The sequence below is a fragment of the Pongo abelii genome, chromosome 9 (assembly GCF_028885655.2).
Source record: "Pongo abelii isolate AG06213 chromosome 9, NHGRI_mPonAbe1-v2.0_pri, whole genome shotgun sequence".
NCBI classification, from domain to species: domain Eukaryota; kingdom Metazoa; phylum Chordata; class Mammalia; order Primates; family Hominidae; genus Pongo; species Pongo abelii.
The window spans coordinates 7,500,373-7,526,473 of NC_071994.2; the positions used below are offsets into that span (position 1 = coordinate 7,500,373).

Below are 26,101 nucleotides of genomic sequence, written 5' to 3' on the forward strand. Positions count from 1 at the left end.
TAATATGAATACTGAAAACTGAGTTGAATCTCTGAAAAAGCCCTATTTATATATTAAACCTACTACCTTAGGAAACTCTAGAAAACAAAGAATATACAAATATACATTCCATTAGTCCTGAGAGCATTATCATCACACATGATATAGTTCTAGAAAGCTCTACTATACTTCTGGAAAGTCTACACTTATTAGAGAATGAGAGCAAAAAAGGCAAATAATAGTACTATTATGAAAATAGTTTTGACTTCACAAACCCCTAATAAAAGAATCCTTGTGTATATCCCCAGACCACATGTTAAGAACCACTGTTCCAGACCATCTTAAAGCATGAGTCACAAAAATCAATTTAGGTCACAATAGTGTGTATTTTTTAAATGAAATTTGAGTAAATCAGAAAACACACCATGAGTAAATACCATTTCCTGAAACACTTGTTACAGTTACATATATCCATGCATATAATAGTAATAAGTAGTAATATAAAATGTATTTCCTGCTACAGGTCAGTTAAAAACTGTGCAAAACACTGTACTACAACATACTAATTTTCCTAACCTACTGTCTAAGCAAAAGCTTGCACATAACGTATGATCTGTAGACTGAAAACTAAACATTTGTGATACACTGGATACTCTCCAAAGTGAAGACAATTAAAAGGTTTCATGTGGATACAATTTCTATAGATTGAAAAAGTCACAGTTTACCATGATCATACTGTCATCACAGTCATCACTAAAGTCTCGTTTTTCTTTTGTTTTTCGTTTCAATAAAAAAAAAGTTTTTAACAGAGACAGGATTACACTGTGTTGCTCAAGCTAGTCTCAAACTCCTAGCCTCAAGCGATCCTCCCGAGTTGGCCTCCCAAAGTGTGGGGAATACAGGTGTGAGCTACTGTGCCTGGCCACTAGTCTTTCCTAACACCACCTTGTCTACAGTTAACTCAGGCAAAAAGGAAAGGAAAGAGAAGTCCAAGCTCCGTCAGCCACAAATAAAGGCATTCTTTCCTTCCACCTAATTTGCTATTTTTTGTTCATTATTTATTTATTTATTTTTAGAGACAGGCTCTGGCTGTTTCTCACATTGGACTTGAACTCCTGGGCTCAAGCAATTTTCCTGCCTCAGCTTCCCAAGTAGCTGGGTCTACAGGCACATGCCTCAGTGCCCCGCTAGCTCCTCCTATTAATCAGAAGGTCTCATTTTTTTTGTTATTTTCTTTTTTTGAGACGGAGTTTCACTCTTTTTGCCCAGGCTGGCATGCAATGGCACTATCTCGGCTCACTGCAACCTCTGCCTCCCAGGTTCAAGTGATTCTCCTGCCTCAGCCTCCCGAGTAGCTGAGATTAGAGGTACGCACCACTACACCCAGCTAATTTTGTATTTTTAGTAGAGACGGAGTTTCACCATGTTGGCTGAGCTGGTCTCGAACTGACCTCAGATGATCCACCCACCTTGGCCTCCCAAAGTGCTGGGATTACAGGTGTGAGCACCGCGCCCGGCCCAGAAAATCTATTTCTTAAATGAAGGGCTTCCTCCCTAACAAACTGGTCACAAAATCTCTTTCCTGCTGGCATTAAGGTTACTGCTCTCATCCTGAACCTAGGATTTACTAGGTCAAAGCAGCATTCAGACAATGGCTCAAGCTATAATCTCCTCCTAAACTGGCAAAGGCAGGCCAGCATCTGGGGAACTGCAACAAATGGCAACAGCACACCGAGAGACATCAACAACGATCCCTCAAGGCTACAAAGACAAACTCTACTGATCGCAATTGCTAAAATACAACATCACTGCCTGTTCCTAACAGAACTGAACTATAGAATTTTATTTCAGGAAGAGTTTTTCTCCCAATTAGTCCTAATAGACCAAGAAGAAGCCTGATGAAAATTATCAGGGAAGAGGCAGTGAGGCAGGGCTAAATTCAGTGGTATGCCATCACAGTGACATATACTTTCGTGTGTGTGGTAATATACACATAAAGTTTACCATTTTAGCCGAATTTAAGTGTATAGTTCAGCAGCACTAAATACATTCATATTGTTATGCAATCAATACCACTATCCATCTCCAGAATTTTTTCATCATCTCATACTACAACTCTGTATTCACTGGCATATACCTTTTCATGGATTCTATTTTTCTGATATGAACATATCCTAAACTGCCAATGTTCCCTGCTGCAAAAACAGATCCATTCCCACTATTGTCTTCAAACTCTGGAGGGAAAAAGGTAAGGTATGTGAGTAGAAATCTCTTTTTCACCACTGTCTTCCCAGTACCTATCAAATGCCTGACAAATATTGAGTCAAATATTTCTGTGTTTATGGCCAAAGAATCACCCCACAGATTATTTACTAACTGCAAATGGCAAAATGTACCATTACAACGGGAAAATCTGCAGGTTACCACCTTAATCAATTTTTACCATCACTGCCAGCGGGACAACCAAACATCCATCATTGTGTATCTCCTGACCTGATATAATTTGAAGTGCTCAATCATCTGGGAAACATTCTTGCCAAAATGTTTAAGATGAATCTAGTCTTCTAGATCCAACTTCCAGTTTACAAATAATGTAGCTTAGGAAAACAAATTAATCTATACAATGAGAAAACAGACAACCCAGGAAGGAGGACATTTTAAAAGACAGTATCACCCATGTAACTACAGATAATTATCTTTGACACAGGACCAAAGGTAACTTGGATGTAGAAAGGTAGTCTTCTCAACAAATGGTGCTGGAACAACTGAACATCCACAAGCAAAATAACTAAATAAATCTAAACACTAACTTTATGCCTTTCAGAAAAATTAACTTAAAAAAGATCATAGGCCTAAATGAAAATCACACAACTATAAAACTTCTAAAAGATAACAGGAGAAAGCTTAAGTGGCCTTGGGTTTGGTAATGGGTTTTTAGGTACAACACCAAAAGCATGATCCATGAAAAAATAATTAGTAAACCGGATTTCAATGAAACTGAAAACTTCTGCTCTGTGAAAGACATCGTCAAAGGAATGAAAAGACAAGCCACTGACTGGGAGAAATGTGCAAAACACATATTTTATATAAAGACTTAGTATTCAAAATTTACAAAGAACTTTTAAAACATCACAATAAAAAAACCAGCACAATAAAACAGTAGGCAAAAGATCCAAACAGAGAAGATATACAGATGACAAATAAGCATATGAAAAGATGCTCAGGCTGGGGGCGGTGGTTCACGCCTATAATACCAGCACTTTGGGCATATAAGGTGGAAGGATCACCTGAGTTCAAGACCAGCCCGGGTAACATAGTGAGACACCATCTCTATTTTAAAAAAAGAAAAACAAAAAGATGCTGAACATCGTACATCATTAGGGAGTTGCAAGTTAAAACTATGAGATACCACTACACACTTATTAGAATGGTCAAAATTGAAAAATACAACACCAAATGCTGGCAAGGAGATAAAGCAATAAGAACTCTCATTCATTGCTGGTGAGCACACAAAATAGTATAGCTACTTTGGAAAACAGCTTGGCAGCTTCTTACAAAACTAAACACTCTTACATAAAATGTGCTGACTCAATGAATTGAAAACTCATGTCCACACAAAAACCTACACACAAATATTCAGAGCGGCTTTATACATAATTGCCAAAACCTGGAAGCAACCAAGATGTCCTTTAATAAGTAAATGAATAAATGAACTATGAAACATCCATACAATGCAATATTCAACAATACAAAGAAATGAGATATGTAGCCACAAAGAAATATGGAGGAACCATAAATGTATACTGCTAACCAGTCTGAAAAGGCTGTATGATTCCAACTATATGACATTTTAGAAAAGGCAAAACTACAGACAGCAAAAAGATCCGTAGTTGCTGGTGTATGGGGGAGAGGAAAGGGGATGAATAAGTGGTGCACAGTAGATTTTTAAGGCAGTGAAACTATTCTATATGATACTGTAGTGGTGGATACATTTGTCAAAACTCATAACTGTACAACACAAACAGTGAAACCTAATTTAAACTATAAACATGAGGTTATAGTTATAGTTAAATAACAATGTATCTGTTTCTTTCTTTTGAGATGGGGTCTCACTATGATGCCCAGGCTAGACTCCAACTCCTAAGCTCAAGTGAGTCCCACCTGGAGTAGCTGAGACGACAGGCACCCACACTCAGCTTATAATAATGTATCATTATTGGTTCATCAATTGTAACAAATGTACAACACTAATGCAAGTTTTTTGTTTTTGTTTTTTTTTTTTGGAGACGGAGTCTCACTCTTGTCACCCAGGCCGGAGTGCAGTGGCGCCATCTCAGCTCACTGCAGACTCCACCTCCCGGGTTCCAGCAATTCTCGTGCCTCAGCCTCCCGAGTAGCTGGGATTTCAGGCGCGCGCCACTGTGTCTGGCTAATTTTTGTATTTTTAGTAGAGACGGGGTTTCACCATGTTGGCCAGGCTGGTCTTGAACTCCTGACCTCAGGTGATCCGCCCGCCTCGGCCTCCCAAAGTGCTGGGATTACAAGCGTGAGCCACTGCACTCGGCCACAAGATGTTAATAATAAGAGAAACCAGGAATTTTTTTGCTTTTAAAAAATAAAGTTTACTACTTAAAACACACACACACACACACACACACACACACACACACACACGAGTGACTACTCAAAATTTGCCAATTGTGTTTTTTTTGTTTTGTTTTTTGAGACGGAGTCTTGCTCTGTCACCCAGGCTGGGTGGAGTGTAGTGGCCCGATCTCGGCTCACCGCAAGCTCCGCCTCCCGGGTTCACGCCATTCTCCTGCCTCAGCCTCCTGAGTAGCTGGGACTACAGGTACCCGCCACCACACCCGGCTAATTTTTTGTATGTTTAGTAGAGACGGGGTTTCACTGTGTTAGCCAGGATGGTCTCGATCTCCTGACCTCGTGATCGGCCCTCCTCGGCCTCCCAAAGTGCTGGATTACAGGTGTGAGACACTGCGCCCAGCCGATTAGGCAGCTTTTATGAAACGGGCCAGAGGGTAAATATTTTAAATTTTGTGGGCCATACAGCCTCTACCACAACATGTTAAATGAATGAGCATGAGTTTATTTGTAGGCACTGAAGCTCCTATTTCATATTTTCTTTTTCAGACAGAGTCTCACTCTGTCGCCAGGCTGAAGTGCAGTGGCGCGATCTCGGCTCACTGCAACCTCCGACTCTCAGGTTCAAGCGATTCTCCTGACTCAGCCTCCTGAGTAGCTGGGATTACAGGCACGTACCACCACGCCCAGCTAATTTTTGTATTTTTTTTTTTTTTTTTTTTTTTTTTTTTTGAGACAGAGTCTCACTCTGTCGCCCAGGCTGGAGTGCAGTGGCGCCATCTCGGCTCACTGCAAGCTCCGCCTCCCAGGTTCACGCCATTCTCCTGCCTCAGCCTCCCGAGTAGCTGGGACTACAGGCGCCTGCCACCACGCCCGGCTAATTTTTTGCATTTTTTTTAGTATAGATGGGGTTTCACCGTGTTAGGCAGGATGGTCTCGATCTGACCTTGTGATCCGCCCGCCTCGGCCTCCCGAAGTGCTGGGATTACAGCCAAGAGCCACCGCGCCCAGCCTAATTTTTGTATTTTTAGTAGAGACGGGGTTTCACCATGTTGGCCAGGATGGTCTTGATCTCCTGACCTCATGATCCACCTGCCTTAGCCTCCCAAAGTGCTGGGATTACAGGTGTGAGCCACCGTGCCCAGCCAATACTTTCATATGTTATAAAATATTATCCTCCTTGTGATTTTTTTTGTTTTTTGAGACGGAGTTTTGCTCTTGTTGCCCGGGCTGGAGTGCAATGGCGTCATCTCAGCTCACCACAACCTCTGCCTCCTGGGTTCAAGTGATTCTTCTGCCTCAGCCTCCCAAGTAGCTGAGATTATAGGCATGCACCACCACGCACAGCTATTTGGTATTTTTAGTACAGATGGGGTTTCTGCATGTTGGTCAGACTGGTCTCTAACTCCCGACCTCAGGTGATCCGTCTGCCCTCAGCCTCCCAGAGTGTTGGGATTACAGGCGTGAGCCCTGCGCCCGCCCCTTCCTGTGATTTATTTATTTATTTATTTTTTAGCCATTTAAAAAATAAAAACCGGCCAGGCGCAGTGGCTCACAGCTGTAATCCCAGCACTTTGGGAGGCCGAGGCAGGCGGATCACCTGAGGTTGGGAGTTCCAAACCAGCCTGACCAACATGGAGAAACCCCATCTATACTAAAAATACAAAATTAGCTGGGCGTGGTGGCACATGCCTGTAATCACAACTACTTGGGAGGCTGAGGCACGAGAATCGCTTGAACTCAGGAGACAGAGGTTGTGGTGAGCCGAGATCAAGCCATTGCACTCTAGCCTGGGCAACAAGAGCAAAACTCCGTTTCAAAAAATAAATAAATAAAAATAAAAATAAAAACCAAGCCAGTGCAGTGGCTCACTCCTGTAATCCCAGCAACTTGAGAGGCTGAGGCAGGAGGGTCATTTTAGGCCAAGAGTTCGAGACCAGCTTGGGCAACATAGCAAGACCTTGCCTCCAAAACAATTTAAAACTTAGCCAGGCAAGGTGATGCCTGCCTACAGCCCCAGATACTCAGGGGGCTGAGACAGGATAATCGCTTGAGCCTAGGAGTATGACGCTGCAATGAACCATGATCAGTCCACTGCTTGCACTCCAACCTGGGCAACAGGGTGAGACTCTGACTCTTAAAACAATAATAAATGTATAAATTGCTAGGCTGGGGCGCAGTGGCTTACGCCCGTAGCAGGCAGATTGCTTGAGGTCAGGAGTTCGAGACCAGTGTGGCCAACATAGCAAAACCCCATCTCTACAAAACATACAAAAAATTAGCTGGGTGTGGTGACAGGCACCTGTAACCCCAGCTACTCAGGAGGCTGAGGCACGAGAACTGCATGAGCCTGGCAGGCAGAGGCAGAGGTTGCAGTGAGCCAAGATGGCACCACTGCACTCCAACCTGAGTGACAGAGTGAGACTGTCTCAAAACAAACAAACAGAAAACTAAAGAACTAAAAACAAGTATTCAAATACTTACACACAAACGCTGATAGCAGCACTATTCACAATAGCTAAAAGGTAGAAACAACCCAAATGTCCATCAGTGGCTGAATGAATAAGCAAAATGTGGTATATCCATACAATGGAATATTATTCAGCCATAAAAAGAAATGAGATGCTGATACATGCCAAAACATAGATGAACCTCGAACGCATGCTAAAAGGTCGTATTACAGGATATTGTATGATTCCATTTATACGAAACACCCAGGCTGGGCATGGTGGTTCACGCCTGTAATCCCAGGACTTTGGGAGGCCAAGGCAGGTGGATCACCTGAGGCCAAGAGTTCGAGACCAGCCTGGCCAACATGGCAAAACCCCATCTCTACCTAAAAAAAAAAAAAAAATTAGCCAGGTGTGTTGCAGGTGCCTATAATCCCAGCTACTCAGGAGGCTGAGGCAGGAGAATCGCCCAAACCCAGGAGGCAGAGGCTGCAGCGAGCTGAGATCATGCCACTGCGCTCCAGCCTAGGCAACAAGAGCGAAACTCTTGTCTTAAAAAAACAAAAAAAAAGAAAGAAAGAAACATCCAGAATAGGTAATCCATACAGATAGAAAGCCAGAGGTGATGATTGCAAAACATTTTGAATATACTAAATACCACTGAATTGTGCACTTTTAAATGATCAATGGTTAATTTTTTGTTATGCAAATTTTACCTCAATTTAAAACAATGATATATTAAAAAACGTAAAAACCATTCTTATTGGATGGGCTGTACAAAATCAAATGACGAGCCAGATTTGGTACGTGGGTTCACCTCTACTCTATTAATACACTGAGTGACTAAAGAGTCAACAGTCAAATATAATGCATAAACGTGGACTGAAGTCAAGTGAGAACTATAGAATTTTATTTAGGACATTGGAAAATTCTAAATATTAGACATTATGGAATTTGAATTTTCTTCAGTATAACCATAAATTTGTGGTAAGATCATGTTCTTATTCTTAGGAGAGGCAGCTAAAATATTTAGGAATAATGTGTCATGATGTATGCAAATTACTTTCAAATAACTCAGCCAAAAACAACAGAAAATTTTAAATGTGGCAATTAAAAATAAAAAATGGGGATTCTCAGTGCAAGATATACGCAGTTGGTTGTTTCTTTTTTTTTGGTTTTTTTTTTTTTTGAGACAGGGTCTCACTGTTACTCAAGGCTGGAATGCAGTGATGTGATTATTGCTCACTACAACCTTGAACTCCTGGGCTCAAGCAATCCTCCCACCTCAGCCTCTTGAGTAGCTGGGACTACCTCACCACCACGCCTGGTTTATCTGTAAACAGTTTTGTAGACATTGGGTCTTACTATGTTGCCCAGGTTGGTCTGAAATAATCCTCCCAAAGTACTGGGATTATAAACATGAGCCCCTGCACCACATCCAGATGTTCTTTACACTACTCTTTCAACTTTTCTGTGTTTGAGCTTTTTCAAAATAAAAAGGGTTTGGGGAAAATGTATTGCATGAATGCAGAAAATGGCTCTAGACAGCTGAATACAAAGTTTGATGACACAATAAACCAAATTTCCCTCATTCTTTGGGAGCCAGGGTGTCTAAAACTGGGTTGAGGAATACACCTGGTTCCAGAATCTTTTCTTGGACAGAAAAGCATCACCTTTCCAATTACAGGTCCTTGTAAACATGCATATTAAGACACACCGGCCGGGTGCAGTGGCTCACACCTGTAATCCCAGCACATGGGAGGCCGAGGCTGGTCCATCACCCGACGTCAGGAGTTCGAGACCAGCCTGACCAACATAGCGAAACCCTGTCTCTATTAAAAATACAAAAATTAGCTGGGCGTGGTGGCACACGCCTGTAATCCCAGCTACCCAGGAGGATATGGCAGGAGAATGGCTTGAACCTGGGAGGCAGGCGTTGCAGTGAGCCAAGATCATGCCATTTCACTCTAGCCTGGGCAGAAAGAGTGAAACGCAGTCTCTAAGAAAAAAAAAAAAAAAAAAAAAGACATACCATGAGCACTATAAGAGGAATTCCTGAAAACACATACACATACACATACACACACATACACACACACACACAATCTGGCACTATAATCCTATAGTCTCACTGATACATAAAATTAAAAATGCTTTTGTTTTGCTAGCAAAAAAAAAATCTGATTCTACAAAAGCTAAATAACTTAAATATTCTTACTGAACTGAAATCATTAAACATCTATGGAATGATCCATATGAAATTCTACAGCAAGATAAAAGAAGTACTTATCCCTGGTACGGGTTGTTCCAGGCCAGTGGAGCTCAAAAGAAACAAAACATAAGCTACATATGTAATTTAAATTTTTCTGGTAGCCAATTTTTAAGAGTTTTTTTTTTTTTTTTTTTTTGTAACAGGGTCTTACTCTGTCACTGAAGGTAGAGTGCAGTGGCATGATCACAGATCACTGCAGCCTTGACCTCCCAGGCTTAAGTGATCCTCCCACCTCAGCCTCCCAAGTAGCAAGGACTACAGATGTGCACCACCATGCCCAGCTAATTTTTATTTTTTGTAGAGATGAGGTCTCTTGCTCTGTTGTCCAGGCTGGTCTCAAACGACCCTCCAACCTCAGCCTCACAAAATACTTGGAATAACAAGTGTGAGCCACTGCACCCAGCCCAGGGAAATTAATTTTTTGTTGAGACAGGGTCTCACTCCATCACCCAAGCTGGAGTGCAGTGGTGCAATCTCGGTTCACTGCAACCTCTGCCTCCTGGGCTCAAGTGATCCTCCCACCTCAGCCTCCCAAGTAGCACAGGTGCACACCACCAAGCCTGGTTATTTTTTTGGTTTTTTTAATAGACACAGGGTTTCACTATGTTGACCAGGCTGGTCTTCAACTCCTGGGCTCAAGTGATCTGCCTGCCTCGGCCTCCCAAAATGCTGGCGTAACAAGTGTGAGCCACTGCACCCAGCGGGAAATTAATAATATATTTTATTTAACCCAGTAAATCACTTCAAATGTAATCAATTATGCCATTTCAGGCCAGGGCAATGTAATAAAACCCTGCCTCTACCAAAAATTTAAAAAAATTAGCCCGGTATGGTGGTGCATGCCTGTAGTCCTAGCTACTCAGGAGGCTGAGGTAAGAGAACTGCTTGAGCCCAGGAGTTCAAGGCTAGTAGTAAGCTAGATAAGGCCATACTACACTCCAGCCTGGGTAAGAGTGAAACCCTGTCTCTATAAAAATAAAAAAATAAGAAATAATAATAATACCATTTCAATATGTCATCAATGTAAAAAATTATTGGGCATTTTAATCCTTTTTTCATACCAAGTCTTCAGGATTTGAGGCCGGGTCCAGTGGCTTATACCTGTAATCCCAGCACTTTGGGAGGTGGAGGTGGGCAGATCACCTAAGGTCAGGAGTTCAAGACCAGCCTGGACAACATGGTGAAATCCCAGTCTCTACTAAAAATACAAAAAATTAGCCAGGCATTATGGCAGGTACCTGTAATCCCACTTATTCGGGAGGCGGAGGCAAGAGAATTGCTTTAGAGGCGGAGGGTACAGTGAGCAGAGATGGCACCACTGCACTCCAGCCTGGGCAACAAGAGTGAAACTCTGTCTCAAAATAAAATAAAATTAAATTTAAAAATAAAATAAAATAATAAATAAAATATGTGGTGCGTATAGTTTACACCAACATCTTAAATCATACTAGCCACATTTCACATGCTCCCTAGCAACCTGTGGCTAGCGGCTACCATAGTGTACAACACAACTCTAGGCTGTTGGAAGCAGCAGCAGAACCAAAGCTGAAAAAATTAGCCACCAAGAGAGTGATTTAATGTATGTATGTGAATCTCCTAAAGCAACATATGCTGAAACAGTTCTATATTTTCAGCATAATTGGTCAAACATACAGTTACCAAGGTATAACTTACAAACTATACTGAACCCCTGCTTCTAGTATCCTCCATGATATCCTCCAAACAAAGGAGAATATCACATCTCTACTGCATACAAGGGGGGTTTACTACATACTCCCTCCCACTCACACTGTGTATGGGAGTATTGTCCTTTGGCCTTCAACACCAGGTTCAGCCTGAAGACTAGATGAAAGAAGAGGTGAATGCTATGCTCCATTCTCCACCCCACCCCCACCTCCAAAATGGTTAGAATTAACACCATTTACCTTGGCATTTTAATTTTATTTTTGTAGAGATGGGGTCTTGCTCTGTTGCCCAGGCTGGTCTCACACTACTAGACTCAAGTGATCTTCCACCTTGTCTGCTGACCCTCTCTCCCACAGTTTTCTCCAACTCACCTCTAATTCCCCAGAGAAGAGAAGAGAGATCATGTCTGACATATCCTCCAACTCTTAGATCCCTCCTCTCAAAGGATTAATAACTATGGCCAGCCCTTTTCCTCTTGATATTCCCTTATTTAAACAAGTGGTTTCCAGAGAACTAACATCATTTCAAAATCAATCTCCTTCCCTAAGTGGCCTGGAATCCACTTTCCAATGTGTACTAATAGTAAACAAACGAAAACCAAAAATATTATAGATTACTACAAAAATAATTTAAATACACTTGAGAATCAATGATATGCAGAAAGCAGTTTCAATTACTCTTCTCTAATAACTTCCCCCAACCTCTCCTTTGGCCCAACAAGGTAGTGGTAAATTTTTCACATTTTTGAGAAAAGAAAACATCATTTTTTACTTGTCAGACTAACAAATAATACCTGTGGCCCTTAGTTGTAAAATTTGAGGTAAACTGAGAGGCAGTGAATTTCTTAAGTTCTGATCTATTTATCGGCTAGAAAAGCAAATGCATATTTCTGGGCTAAACAGCTGTAGCTGTTTCCTACTTCTTGTAGTGTCTTCCCTTTAATTAAACTTGTCTAGGGTTGTAAAGAATTCTGTGATTTCGTGCAAGATCTGCCATTACACAACAAATTGTTGAATTTTGCTATCTTTTGGTTACTGAGTACCTAAAATACAGATTCTAGGCCAGGCGCGGTGGCTCACGCCTGTAATCCCAGCACTTTGGGAGGCTGAGGAGGGCAGGTCACATGAGGTTGGGAGTTCAAGACCTGCCTGGCCAACATGTTGAAACCCCGTCCTTCTACTAAAAATACAAAATTAGCCAGGAGTGGTGGTGCCTGCCTGTAATCCCAGCTACTTGGGTGGCTGAGGTAGGAGAATCACTTGAACCTGGGAGGCAGAGGTTGCAGTGAGCCGAGATCACACCATCGCACTCCAGCCTAGGCAAAAAAGAGCAAAACACCATCAAAAAAAAAAAAAAACCAGATTCTAATACCTAGTAATTTAATATTTATAAAATTAGATTACTATCTTTTCTATTCTTCATCTATAAAATAAAAAATGCAAGTGTATGTATGCATAAAAGCAAAGAAAAAGACATGGAAGGATATATTAACTAATAAAATGGTTACATCTGGTGAAGGGATTAGGACTGAGGTGGCTAAGGGGCCTTATCTGTAAAATTTTAATTTCTACAATAATACAGATATGTGTTATCTGCATAACTAAAAAATCAGATTTAAAAGGCATAAAACTGGCTTGTTATATATAATAACGTATTAAGCTTTGAGAGTTACAACAGATACCTTTTATTGAAAGCTCACTGTTGGCACAGCAGTCTACATTCATTATCCCATTAAATCCTCAACCAACCCTAAAAGGTATCAGTACCACCCGCACTTTAGAAATGAATAAACCTGAGACTCAGAGAGGTTAAGTACCCTGTTCAAGGTCACACAAATGTTAGAACCTGGAAGGGACTCCACCAAAACCAGATTATAGTCCTACACTAAGGGAACAGTCAATTTATTCAGAAAGGGAATATATTCATTCAATAAATTCAGGAGTACAGAGAAAACACTTTTTAACTTTTGCCATTATTAAAGAGCTTCAGGGGGAAAAAATCTGCTTTTTCATCTGCCACCATCTGTAAAGGAAGCAAAAATGAACGTTTTGGGATATTTCTTGATTGGCTTATTAACCATGCTAAACATGTTGTAACAACCCAAACCTATAAATACTTTACAAGATTTAAGTAGATCTGTAATGCTGAGCTATGCGCCACCAGCCCCTACCCCAGCTCTTTTGGTTAATTCTAGGCAACGTACCATAGACAATTTCAGCTGAATTGCACTTTAGGGTGTGGATTATTTCTTTTTTATCTGTCTTGTTTTGTTTTTGAGACGGAATTTTGCTCTTGTAGCCCAGACAGGAGTGCAATGGCATGATCTCAGCTCACTGCAACCTCCACCTCCCGGGTTCAAGTGATTCTCCTGCCTCAGCCTCCCAATTAGCTGGGATTACAGGCACCCACCACCACGTCCAGCTCATTGTCGTATTTTTAGCAGAGACTGGGTTTCACCATGTTAGGCAGGCTGGTCTCAAACTCCTGAGCTCAGGTGAACCACCCACCTTGGCCTCCCAAAGTGCTGGGATTACAGGCATGAGCCACCACGCCCGGCCAGATTACTTGTTTCTGATGGGGGAAAAAAGATATGATTGTTACCTATTATTTGAGTTTTACCCCATGAAAAAACCATAATTTTATTTTCTTTCTTTTTTGAATTAGGTCTCACTCTGTTGTCTAGGCTGGAATGCAGTGGTGCAATCACAGCTCACTACAGCCTCAACCTCCAGGGGTCAAGCAACCCTTCAGCCTCAACCTCCCAAGCAGCTGAGACTACAGGTGTGCACCGCCACGCCCAGCTAATTTTTTTTTTTTTAATAGAGATGAGGTCTTCCGATGTTGTCCAAGCTGGTCTCAAACCCCAGAGTTCAAAAATGATCCTCCCAATTTGGTCTACCAAGTGTTGTGATCACATGTATGAGCCACTGCACCCAGCCCCACAGTTTTCTTAAAGGAATGCAAAAGTAACAAATGCTTGTAACAAATCAGTGATCTAGTAAATACTTTAAGTAAATCAATCAATATGTATGTACTGAGCTGATTTACATTACCACTAGATGATCAGCTAGAGACATCTGCTACAAGAATCTCTAATGAGGGCCGGGCGCGGCAGCTCACGCCTATAATCCCAGCACTTTGGGAAGTCGAGGCAGGTGAATCACGAGGTCAGGAGTTTGAGAACTGCCTGGCCAACATGGTGAAACCTCGTCTCTACTAAAAATACAAAAAATTAGCTGGGTGTGGTGGCAGGCGCCTGTAATCGCAGCTACTCGGGAGGCTGAGGCTGGAGAATCGCTTGAACCCAGGAGGCGGCAGTTGCAGTGAGCTGAGATTGCACCACTGCACTCCAGCTCAGGCAACACTGCAAGACTCCATCTCAAAAAAAAAGAATCTCTAATGAAAGGGAACTACTCAGTCTCCAGAGAAAGCCCTTGATCCTTGAAATTCTCACTTCTTCCTGCTTTAATAAGGTTTAGCTAGGTTCACTGACTCTTGAAATCCAGTGAAAGTTATATCTTTTTTTTTTTTTTTTAAGACGGAGTCTCGCTCTGTCGCCCAGGTTGGAGTACAGTGGCACGATCTCGGCTCACTGCAAGCTCCACTTCCCAGGTTCACGCCATTCTCCTGCCTCAGCCTCCTGAGTAGCTGGGACTACAGGCGCCCGCCACCATACCCGGCTAATTTTTTGTATTTTTAGTAGAGACGGGGTTTCACCGTGTTAGCCAGGATGGTCTCAATCTCCTGACCTCGTGATCGGCCCACCTTGGCCTCCCAAAGTGCTGGGATTACAGGCTTGAGCCACCGTACCCAGCCCAGTGAAAGTCATATTTTTTAACCTGACCATTCCCAGAGTGGCACAAAAGATCTGGCCAAGCCTGGATGAAATACAAACAGGCGTATTTCTATTCTCTTATACCAAACTGTCAACAACAGTGTTCATTTTTAAGTTGATGACATACATCGGACTTACATGGCAGACACTTTCATAAATCTTAGCTCTGTTTCAACTTCCATCCTGTTAGGTTTTCTGGCTATTTATATCTGACTAAGCAAATTTTAACTGTTATTGCTACAAATTAACCTTAGTCTCCAGTGAAGTTCAAGAGACTTTCAAACATTAACATGATCTCAAATGAGATCAGTAAACTATGTGCCTTTGATAAACTTCCATGAAACATATTTATATTCCAGTTAAGGAATAATAAATAGATAAAATCCACTAAAGTGAGTGAGGAAAGCATGGCATTAGAGTTTATAACCAATATTAAAGAATGTTCCAGGCACGGTGGCTCATGCACCAGCACTTTGGGAGTCTGAGGCATGTAGATCACCTGAGGTCAGGAGTTCAAGACCAATCTGGGCAACACATCAAAACCCTGTCTCAACAAAAATTACAAAAAATTAGCCAGGTGTAGTGGCAAGCACCTGTAGTCCCTGGTACTTGTGGGGCTGTAGCAGGAGGATCGCTTAAGCCTGGGAGGTGGAGGTTGCAGTGAACCTAGATTATGCCACTGCACTCCAGCGTGGATAACAAAGTGAGACCCTGTCTCAAACAATAAAAATGAAGACAGAGACATCTGTCACAGGAGATAAAAAAATTATATTCAACTGAATTCATTCAATGTTTTAACTTCTACCATGTGCCAAACACTGTCAATGCTCTCATAAATAAGACTGCCATGATTTTTGCCCTCAGGATCTATAAAAATAAGTAAAAAGACAATCGGTGTAATTTCCAATGACAGCAGAAAAATCAAATGTTAAAGAAATGGGGGCCAGGTGCGGTGGCTCATGCCTGTAATCCCAGCACTTTGGGAGGCTGAGGCAGGCAGATCAGGAGGTCAGGAGACTAAGACCATCCTGGCCAACATGGTGAAGCCCTGTCTCTACTAAAAATACAAAAAAATTTAGCTGAGTGTGGTGGCGTGTGCCTGAAATCCCAGCTACTCAGGAGGCTGAGGCAGGAGAATCCCTTGAACCCAGGAGGTGGAGGTTGCAGTGAGCTGAGATCGCGCCACTGCACCCCAGCCTCGCAACAGAGATAGACTCTGTCTCAAAAAAAAAAAAAAAAAAGAAACAGGAAGAAGAGGCATTTTATATACCAGAAACAGAGAAAGATGTCGAAAACTTCCCAGATACAGTTCATGAAAAGCAGGAATTAAAAAAAAAAAATTTCCAAAGGATGTAACACTTAAGCTGAAACCTGAAACCTGAAAGGCACAGTTAGAGAGGAAGGAAAATGTTTGATTCAGAAAGAAGAGCATACGCAAAGGTCCAAAAGTAAATAAGAGGGCATAAAACATTAAGAAAAGAGAAGTAGCTGAGTATGGTATCATTATCAGGTAATGAGAAAAGAGAAAGGGAGAATATGGTATAACGGAAAGAAATTCAACCTGAACAAAGAATACCAGGTGTCCAGTCTTTGTTCTACTGCTTACTAGTATAACATTAGGGTAAGTAATTTTGCCTCTACGAGCCTTTATTTCCTAATTAAAAAAAAAAATGGGATGCTACCATATTTCCCCTCAAAGGGATGGCTCAAAGATCAATTTTTTTTTCTTTTTTTCTTAAAATGAAGTCTCACTCTGGAAGGCTGGAGTGAAGTGGCGCAATCTCAGCTCACTGGCACCTCCACCTCCCAGGTTCAAGCAATTCTCCTGCCCCAGCATCCCAAGTAGCTGGGATTACAGGCACACTCCACTCTGTGTGTGTGTGTGTGTGTGTGTGTGTGTGTGTGTGTTTTTAGTAGAGACGGGGTTTCACCATGTTGGCCAGACTGGTCTCAAACTCCTAACCTCAGGTGATCTGCCCACCTCAGCCTCCCAAAGTGCTGGGATTACAGACATGAGCCACAGCGCCTAGCCTCCAGGATCAAATTTTAAAAACCAGGTGAATGGTCGGGCACGGTGACTCACACCTGTAATGCTAGCACTTTGGGAGGCCGAGCTGGCAGATCATCTGAGGTCAGGAGTTCGAGACCAGCCTGACCAACATGGTGATACCTTGTCTTTACTAAAAATACGAAAAAAGTAGTTGGGTGTGACGGCGGGGGCCTCTACACCCAGCAACTTGAGAGGCTGAGGCAGGAGAATCACATGACACAGGAGACAAAGTTGGCAGTTAGCTGAGATTTCGCCACTGGCACTCCAGCCTGGATGACAGAGCTAGACTCTGTCTCAAAAAAAAAAATAAATAAAAATAATAATCCAGGTACGATGGCTCACACCTATAATCCCAGCACTTTGGGAGGCTGAAGCAGGAGGATCACTTGAGGCCAGGAGTTCAAGACCAACCTGGGCAACATGGAGAAACCCGTCACTACAAAAAAATACCAAATATTAGCTTGGCTTCGTGGTGCACGCCTGTACTCCCAGTTACTCAGGAGGCTGAGGCAGATCAACTGAGCCCAGGAGACTGTGCATGCAGTGAGCTATTATTGTTCCACTGTACTCCAGCCTGGATGAGCTAACAGAGCAAGACCTTGTCTCTAAAAAATTTATATTAAAAAAAATGTTGGGGCCGGGCACGGTGGCTCACACTTGTAATCCCAGCACTTTGGGAGGCTGAGGTGGGTGGATCACCTGAGGTCAGGAGTTCGAGACCAGCCTGACCAACATGGAGAAACCTCAACTCTACTAAAAATACAAAATTAGCCAGGCATGGTGGCGCATGCCTGTAATCCCAGCTACTTGAGAGGCTGAGGCAGGAGAATCAGTTGAACCTGGGAGGTGGAGGTTGCAGTGAGCAGAGGTCACCCCACTGCACTCCAGCCTGGGCAACAAGAGTTGAGACTCTGTCTCAAAAAAAAAAAAAAAAAAAAATTTAAGGCCAAGGGCCAGGTACGATGGCTCACCCCAGTAATCCCAAAACTCTGGGAGGTGGGCAGATCACGTGATGTCAGGAGTTCGAGACCAGCCTGGGCAACATGGTAAAACCCCAACTCTACTAAAAAAAATACAAAAATAGCCACGAGTGGTGGAGAGCACCTATAATCCCAGCTACTCAGGAGGCTGAGGCAGGAGAATTGCTTGAACCCGGGAGGTGGAGGTTGCAGTTAGCCGAGATTGCACCACTGCACACCAGTCTAGGCGACAGAGCGAGACTCCGTCTCACAAAAAAAAAATAATTTTTTTTAAGGCCAGGCACAGTGGCTCATGCCTGTAAACCCAGCACTTTGGGAGACCGACGGAGGCGGATCACTTGAAGTACAGAGTTTGAGCCAGCTTGGCCAACATGGGAAAATCCCATCTGTACTAAAAATACAAAAATTAGTCGGGCATGGTGGCACACGCCTGTAATCCCAGCTACTCAGGAGGCTGAGGTAGGAGAATCTCTAGAACACAGGAGGCAGAGGTTGCACTGAGCCGAGATTGCATCATTGCACTCCAGCCTGGGAGACGGAGTGAGACCCTATCTCAAAAAAAAAGAAAAAAGAAAAAGAGAAAAAGAAAAAGAAAAAAGAAAAAAAGAAAGACAGACAAAAGCAAAACTAAAATATAATTCCACTGAGTAAGAAAAAGTAGTGATTGGGAAGGTTGTAAAGAAGCTTTTGAAGTGGTGGCAATTTCAAATCTTGACTGAGTAGTAGTTACACAGGTATCTGCTTCATGCTTATTCACTACAACATATAAATTTATGTTTTACGGACTTTTCTGCAGGTGCTTCTTCCCAAGAAATTTTCAGAAACTGAACCAACACTATTTCATACCGATGCTACTGCTCCTAAAGTCCTGTAGCAAAGACCCTCTCAGATGTTTATGAAATGAACAGACAGGTCAGATGCAGTGGCTCACGGCTGTAATCCCAACATCTTGGGAGGCGGAGGCAGGCAGATCACCTGAGGTCACAAGTTCGAGACCAGCCAACCCCGTCTCTACTAAAAATACAAAAATTAGCCAAGTGTAGTGGTGTATGGCTGTCATCCCAGCAACTCAGGATGCTGAGGCAGGAGAATCACTTGAACCTGGGAGGCAGAGGTTGCAATGAGCTGAGATAATGTCATTGCACTCCAGCCTGTGCGACAAGAGCAAGATTCCATCTCAAAAAAAAGAAAAAAAAAAGAAATGAATAGATATATATATAACTGAAGTGTTTACAGATGAAATAATACTATCTGGGATTTAATTCAAGACAACTGAGAGGGAGTAGAAGACAGAGATAAAAGAAGATTTCCACGATTTGATAATTGTTGAAGCTTGGCAATGGGTATATGGGTGGTAATCACACCACTGTTTACTTCATATATGTTTAATTTTTCCTTAGTTTTTTACATGTTTCTAATTACTGTACTTCTAGGAATCACGATTTAATAGGAAACACAGAAAAACAAATATATAATTAAGCTCCTTGTACTTTTATTTCTAACTTTTTTTTTTTTTTTGAGATGGAGTCTCTCACACTTGTCCCCCAGTCTGGAGTGCGATGACGCAATCTCGGCTCACTGCAACCTCCGCTTCCCAGGTTCAAGTGATTCTCTTGCCTTGGCACCCTCCCCCCTCCCCCGCACCTCACCAGTAGCTGGGATCACAGGCGCCCGCCACCACATCCGGCTAATTTCTGTATTTTTAGTAGAGGCAGGGTTTCACCATGTTGGCCAGGCTGGTCTAGAACTCCTGACCTCAGGTGATCGGCCCACCTTGGCCTCCCAAAGTGCTGGGATTACAGGCATGAGCCACCACACCCAGCCTTATTTTTAATGCCCTAAAAAAAGTAGATATAGAGTGGGCGCGGTGGCTCACGCCTGTAATCCCAGCACTTTGGGAGGCCAAGGCGGGTGGATCACCTGAGGTCAAGAGTTTGAGACGAGCCTGACCAACATGGTGAAACCTCATCTCTACTAAAAATGCAGAAATTAGCCAGGCGTGGTGATGCACGCCTGTAATCCATTACTCAGGAGGCTGAGCCAGGAGAATCGTTTGAACCTGGGAGGTAGAGGTTGCAGTGAGCGGAGATCGTGCCACTGCACTCCAGCCTGGACGACAGAGCAAGACTCTGTCTCAAAAATAAATAAATGAATGAATGAATCAATCAATCAATGAATGAAATACCATTCAGCCATAAAAAAGCCTGAAATTCTGTCATTTTCAGCAACATGGATGGAATTGGAGAATATTAAATAACGTGAAATAAGCCAGGCACAGAAAGAGAAGTATCACGTGTTCTCACTCAAATATTAAAGAACTAAAAAGCTGATCTCATAAAGAGAGAACAGAATGATGGACACCAGAGGCTGGAAAGGGTGTGTATGAGGGGCAAGGCGGTGCATAAAGAGAGGATGGTTAATGGGCATGAACATACAGTTAGAAGGAATAAGTTCTGATGCTCAATAGTAAGTAGGATGACTATAATTAATAACAATGAATTACATATATATATATATATATATTTTTTTTTTTTTTTTTTGGGGGGACGAGTCTCATTCTGTCGCCCAGGCTGGAGTACAGTGGCACGATCTCAGTTCACTGAAAGCTCTGCCTCCCAGGTTCACGTCATTCTCCTGCCTCAGCCTCCCAAGTAGCTGGGACTACAGGCACCCGCCACCACACCTGGCTTATTTTTGTATTTTTTAGTAGAGACGGGGTTTCACCATGTTAGCCAGGATGGTCTCGATCTCCTGACCTTGTGATCCGCCTGCCTTGGCCTCCCAAAGTGCTCGGATTACAGGCATGAGCCATCACGCCCGGCCAGTAACAATGAATTGTATATTTCAAAATAGCTTGAGGGGAGGACTTGAAATGTTCCTATTAAATATTCAAGGTGATAAGACGCCTCAAATACTCTGACTTGGTCATTACAATATTATGCATCTAATAAAGTATCACATGTACTCCCAAAACAATATGGAAAAATTGTTTCACATATGAAATTGTTAAATAATAAGGGACAGAAGTAAATGGATGGGTATCTTCAGATGCTTGTGTTCCCCAAAATATAATGTTTAGGAGAGTTCCTAATATTTTCATCAATGAGACAACGTGGAGTGACATTCCAAAGAGAGGGGGATAAACTGAGAAAGTGCCCACAAGCTAAATGAGTAGTATTTATCAATCTTTGACTTGGGCAAGCATGAGGTAAGAGGTCTGGAGAAAAATTAAGTAATCCATGTAGTAATTAAAATATAGTGTTAACTAGTTCTACCTAATAAAAAGTGATCCAAATCTATGGTGATACCTCATGACGTTAACTCAGAATCTCTGGTAAGGTTCTTCATAAAGTAGACTCAATAAATAACTAGTGAATTAAATATGCTACTAGAGACAGAAAGGTTAATATAAATAAATCTAAAGTATACTTGTAACTTTTTTTTTTTTTTTGAGACAAAGTTTCGCTGTTTTTGCCCAGGCTGGAGTGCAATGGCACAATCTTGGCTCACTGCAACCTCCGCCTCGCGGATTCAAGCAATTCTCCTGCATCAGCCTCCCAAGTAGCTGGGATTACAGGCGCCTGCCACCATGCCCGGCTAATTTTTTGTATTTTTAGTAGAGGCGGGGTTTCACCATGTTGGCCAGGCTGGTCTCAAACTCCTGACCTCAGGTGACCCACCCGCCTCCACCTCCCAAAGTGCTGGGATTACAGGGGTGAACCATCGCGTCCAGCCTACTTGTAACTTCTTTTAAGGTTTTCTTAAGACATCGTCTTGCTATGTTGCTCAGGGGTTCTTCCGGCCTATATTCTTAACTTTGTATAAAACCATGATTTTTTTTTTTGAGACAAGATCTCACTCTGTCACCCACGATGGAGCACAATGGCGTAATCATAGCTCACTGCAGCCTTGACCTTCCAGGCTCAAGTGATCCTTCCACCTCAGCCTCCCAATTACCTGGGACTAGAGGTACACGCCATGACGGCCAGCTAATTTTTGTATTTTTTGGAGAGACAGGATTTCGCCATGTTGCCCAGGTTAGTCTCCAACTCCTGGGCTCAAGCCTTGACCTCCTCCTGCCTCAGCCTCCCAAAATGTTGGGATTATAGGTGTTAGCCACCACACCCAATCCACAAACCATGGTATCTCTCTCAATTGGTGGCACCACCCATCAACCAGGAACTCAAGCTAAGAACACAGAAGTAGGCCAGGTGCAGTGGCTCACGCCTATAGTCCCAACACCGTGGGAGGCCAAGATGCACACATCACTTGAAGTCAGGAGACCAGCCAGTGCAACCCGGTGAAACCCGGACTCTATAAAAAAATACAAAAATAGCCAGGCGTGGTGGCGCATGCCTCTAATCCCAGCTACTCAGGACTCGAGGCAGAAGAATCACTTGAACCCGGGAGGCAAAGGTTGCAGTGAGCCAAGATTGTGCCAGCGCACTCCAGACTGGGTGACAGTGCGAGACTCTGTCTCAAAAAATATATAAAAAAAAAAAGCAGCAGCAGCAACCTTGCAACCTTTGGGCCAATCGTGGTGGCTCATGCCTGTAATCCTAGTACTTTGAGAGGCTGAGGCAGAAGGATCACTTGAGCCTAGGAGTTCAAGACCAGCCTGGGCAACCAACGTAGACAGATCCATCTCTAAAAAACAAAAAGAGGCTGGGTGCAGTGGCTCATGCCTGTAATCCTAGCACTTTGGGGGGCCGAGGTGGGCAGATCACCAGAGGTCAGGAGTTCAAGACCAGCCTGGCCAACATGGAGAAAACCCATCTCTACTAAAAATACAAAAATGTGCTGGGCGTGGTGGTGGATGCCCGTAATCCCAGCTACTTGGGAGGCTAAGGCAGGAGAATCATTTGAACCTGGGAGGCGGAAGTTGCAGTGAGCTGAGATCACGCCACTGCACTCCAGCCTGGGGGACAAAGCGAGACTCTGACTCAAAAGAAAAAAGAAAGGAAAAAGGAAAAAAAAAAAAAAAAGTAGCAACCTTTGGCTGGCAGGGCTGCAGGGTACACTTACTTGTCCTGGCTTGGTTAACTGGTGTCACCAGGAAGGGCGCAGTAATGGGCCCCTTCTGTACTCACTGAAGGTTATTTAAATAAGACTTAAGACTTAAGGAGCATGGGGGGCGGGGGGAGAAGCAGTCTTCAAAAACTTAATACTACTGCCTGTGATTCAAGGATACTGTGCCTAAGATACCATTAGTGGTTTAGAAAAATGTCAGCAAATTCAACTGGCAGGAAATATGAAGAAACGATTTTAAAATAACTTTAAGCTGTGAAGTGTGAAATTAAGGTAGCTACCTCTAGTTAATTTTTTGTTTCCAACAAACAGAAAAACTGCTACAACAATTCCAATGGTTCTCAAACTTTACCATCTATCAGAATCACCTGGAGAACTAGTTGAAACATAGGCTGTTGAGTCCCCACTGCCAGACTTTCTGATTCAGTACGTTTGGGGTACGATCCAAGAATGCAGTGGCGCAATCTTGGCTCGCTGCAACCTCCACCTCCCAGGTTCAAGCAATTCTTCTGCCTCAGCCTCCCTAGCAGGTTGGATTACAGATGCATGCCACCACACCTGGTTAATTTTTGTGTTTTTCGTAGACATGGGGTTTTGCCACGTGGTCAGGCTGGTCTCGAACTCCTGACCTCAGGTGATCTGCCCACCTCGGCCTCCCAAAATGCTGGGATTACAGGTGTGAGCCACCGCGCCCAGCCCAAGAATTCCATTTCTAACTAGTTCCCAGGTAATGTGGTCTGGGGAGCACACTTTGAAAACAACTGGTTTAAATTATTAGAACTAAGAACCTTGTAGGTGAATAAAATAAAGCTAGATAACTAACCTATGCTTCCTGATTAGCAATCTAAGGTTCTTTTCATTGTTGAAATTCACTTACTATGTTCTCTATATTTTATGTATTTTTAGGACTACGTAACACATTTTTGTTCAATTCAATAGACAAGTTTTGAGCACTTGAATAAAACATATTCCTTGTCTTAAAGAAGTCTACTCTTACTAGGTAAAAAGAGACTCACAGTCAAATACAGACTTGTGCCACTTAACGGCATTTCAGTCAACATCTGTATATGTGACGGTGGTCCTATAATATTATAATACTATAGTTTGGCCGGGCGCGGTGGTTCACGCCTGTAATCCCAGCACTTTGGGAGGCCGAGGCAGGCGAATCACAAGGTCAGGAGACAGAGATTATCCTGGCCAACATGGTGAAATCCCGTCTCTACTCAAATACAAAAAATTAGCCGGGCGTGGTGGTTCATGCCTGCAGTCCCAGCTACTTGGGAGGCTTAGGCAGAAGAATCACCTGAACCTGGGAGGCAGAGGTTGTAGTGAGCCGAGATCGCGCCACTGCACTCCAGCCTGGGCGACAGAGCAAGACTCCGTCTCAAAAACAACACCACCAAAAAAACTATAGTTTTAGTGTGCCTTTTCTATGTTTAGGAAAACACAAATACATATAATTGTGCTAAAATTCCCTACAATATTCAATATAAAGTAACATGCTGTACAGGTTTGTAGCCTAAGAATAACAGGCTGTACCATATTGTCTAGGTGTGTAGTAGGCTATGCCATCTAGGTTTGTGCAAGCATATTCTCTGATGTTTGCATGACGAAATCGCCTAACAACGCATTTCTCAGGACATAGCCCCATCATTAAGCAACACATAATACAAAGTGACTGGTCCCACAACAGAAATACATATAAAGTATCCTGGGAATATAATGGAGGAGAATGCAAGAGAAGGTCAATCTCTGGGAACCTTGGAGGGTAATTAGGAACTTACCAAGAAAAAAGAATGAGGCTGGAGAAAGAGCATTTTAGATATGAACATTCATAGGAAACAAAACATTAAGCACCTAATAAAGCATTATATCAAGCACAGTGATGAAATGGTGAGAAAAGACATGACAGCAGCCTTTAACGATGTGTATACCCTAATAGTGAAACAGACAATCATACAATAATCCAAAGAAATATAAAATTGCAACCTTGGTAAGTGCTATATATAAGAAGTATTTTATACTGTAAGAACTTGCAACAAGCTGGGCATGGTGGCTCATGCCTATAATCCCAGCACTTTGGGAGGCCAAGGCAGGCATATCACTTGAGGCCAGGAGTTTGAGACCAGCCTGGTCAACACGGTGAAACACCTACCAAAAAATTTAAAAATTACCTGGGCATGGTGGCACACACCTGTATTCCCAGTTACTTGGGAGGCTGAGGCAGAAGAATTGCCTGAAACCAGGAGGCAGAGGTTGCAAGGAGCCAAGATCACACCACTGCACTCCAGTCTGGGTGACAGAAGAAGACTCCATCTCAAAAAAAAAGAAAAAAAAGAAACAAACTAATTATGAAAGTAGCCCAGAGCCGAGGTGGGAAGACCACCTGAGCTCAGGAGTTTGAGACCAGCTTGCAAAAATAGTGAGACCCCATCTCTTTAAAAAAAAAAAAAAAAAAAAAAGAAAAGTCTAGTGAGCACAGAGTAAGACAAAGTTAACTGGACAGTCTCAAGGGACATGAACAGTCTTGTTCCTCTTTTCACTAATGACTACAGTAAGTGGGGCAATTAGATACAGCAAATTCTTAGTCCTTGATTCCCCTTCTCTCTGACTGTATTCTGACCACCACCTTCCTAATAATAATTATAGTATTACCATCAGCACGTAACCATTGAATGAAGTGAATTAATTTTATTACATTCTACTTTACTGTCATGAAATATGCATTATTAACCAACCAATAAAATTAAGAGTCTCAATAATTTAAATACTATCATGCTTTTTTTTTTTTTTTGAGATGGAGTCTCTTGCTCTGTCGCCCAAGCTGGGGAGCAGAGGCGTGATCTCAGCTCACTGCAACCTCTGTCTCCCGAGTTCAAACAATTCTCCTGCCTCGGCATGCCAAGTAGCTGGGACTACAGGCACTTGCCACCACGCCTGGTTAATTTTTGTATTTTTAGTAGAGATGGGGTTTCACCATATGGGCTAGGCTGGTCTCGAACTCCTGACCTTGTGATCAACCTGCCTCGGCCTCCTAAAGTGTTGGGATTACAGGCGTGAGCCACCACACCCAGCTTTTTTTTTTTTTAATTGAGACAAGGTCTCCCTCTGTTGCCCAGGCTGGAGTACAGTGGCACGATCTTGGCTTACTGCAACCTCCGCCTCCCAGATTCAAGCGATTCTCCTGCCTCAGCCTCCCAAGTAGCTGAGATTACAGGT

At 42.8% G+C, this 26,101-nt stretch overlaps 1 protein-coding gene across 5 annotated transcripts in view; it reads right to left on the minus strand.

The window, feature by feature from the left end:
• Positions 1 to 26,101, minus strand: part of KDM2A (lysine demethylase 2A) — a 150,144-nt gene that overhangs the window by 104,651 nt on the left and 19,392 nt on the right. The gene's annotated exons all lie outside the window — the stretch shown is intronic.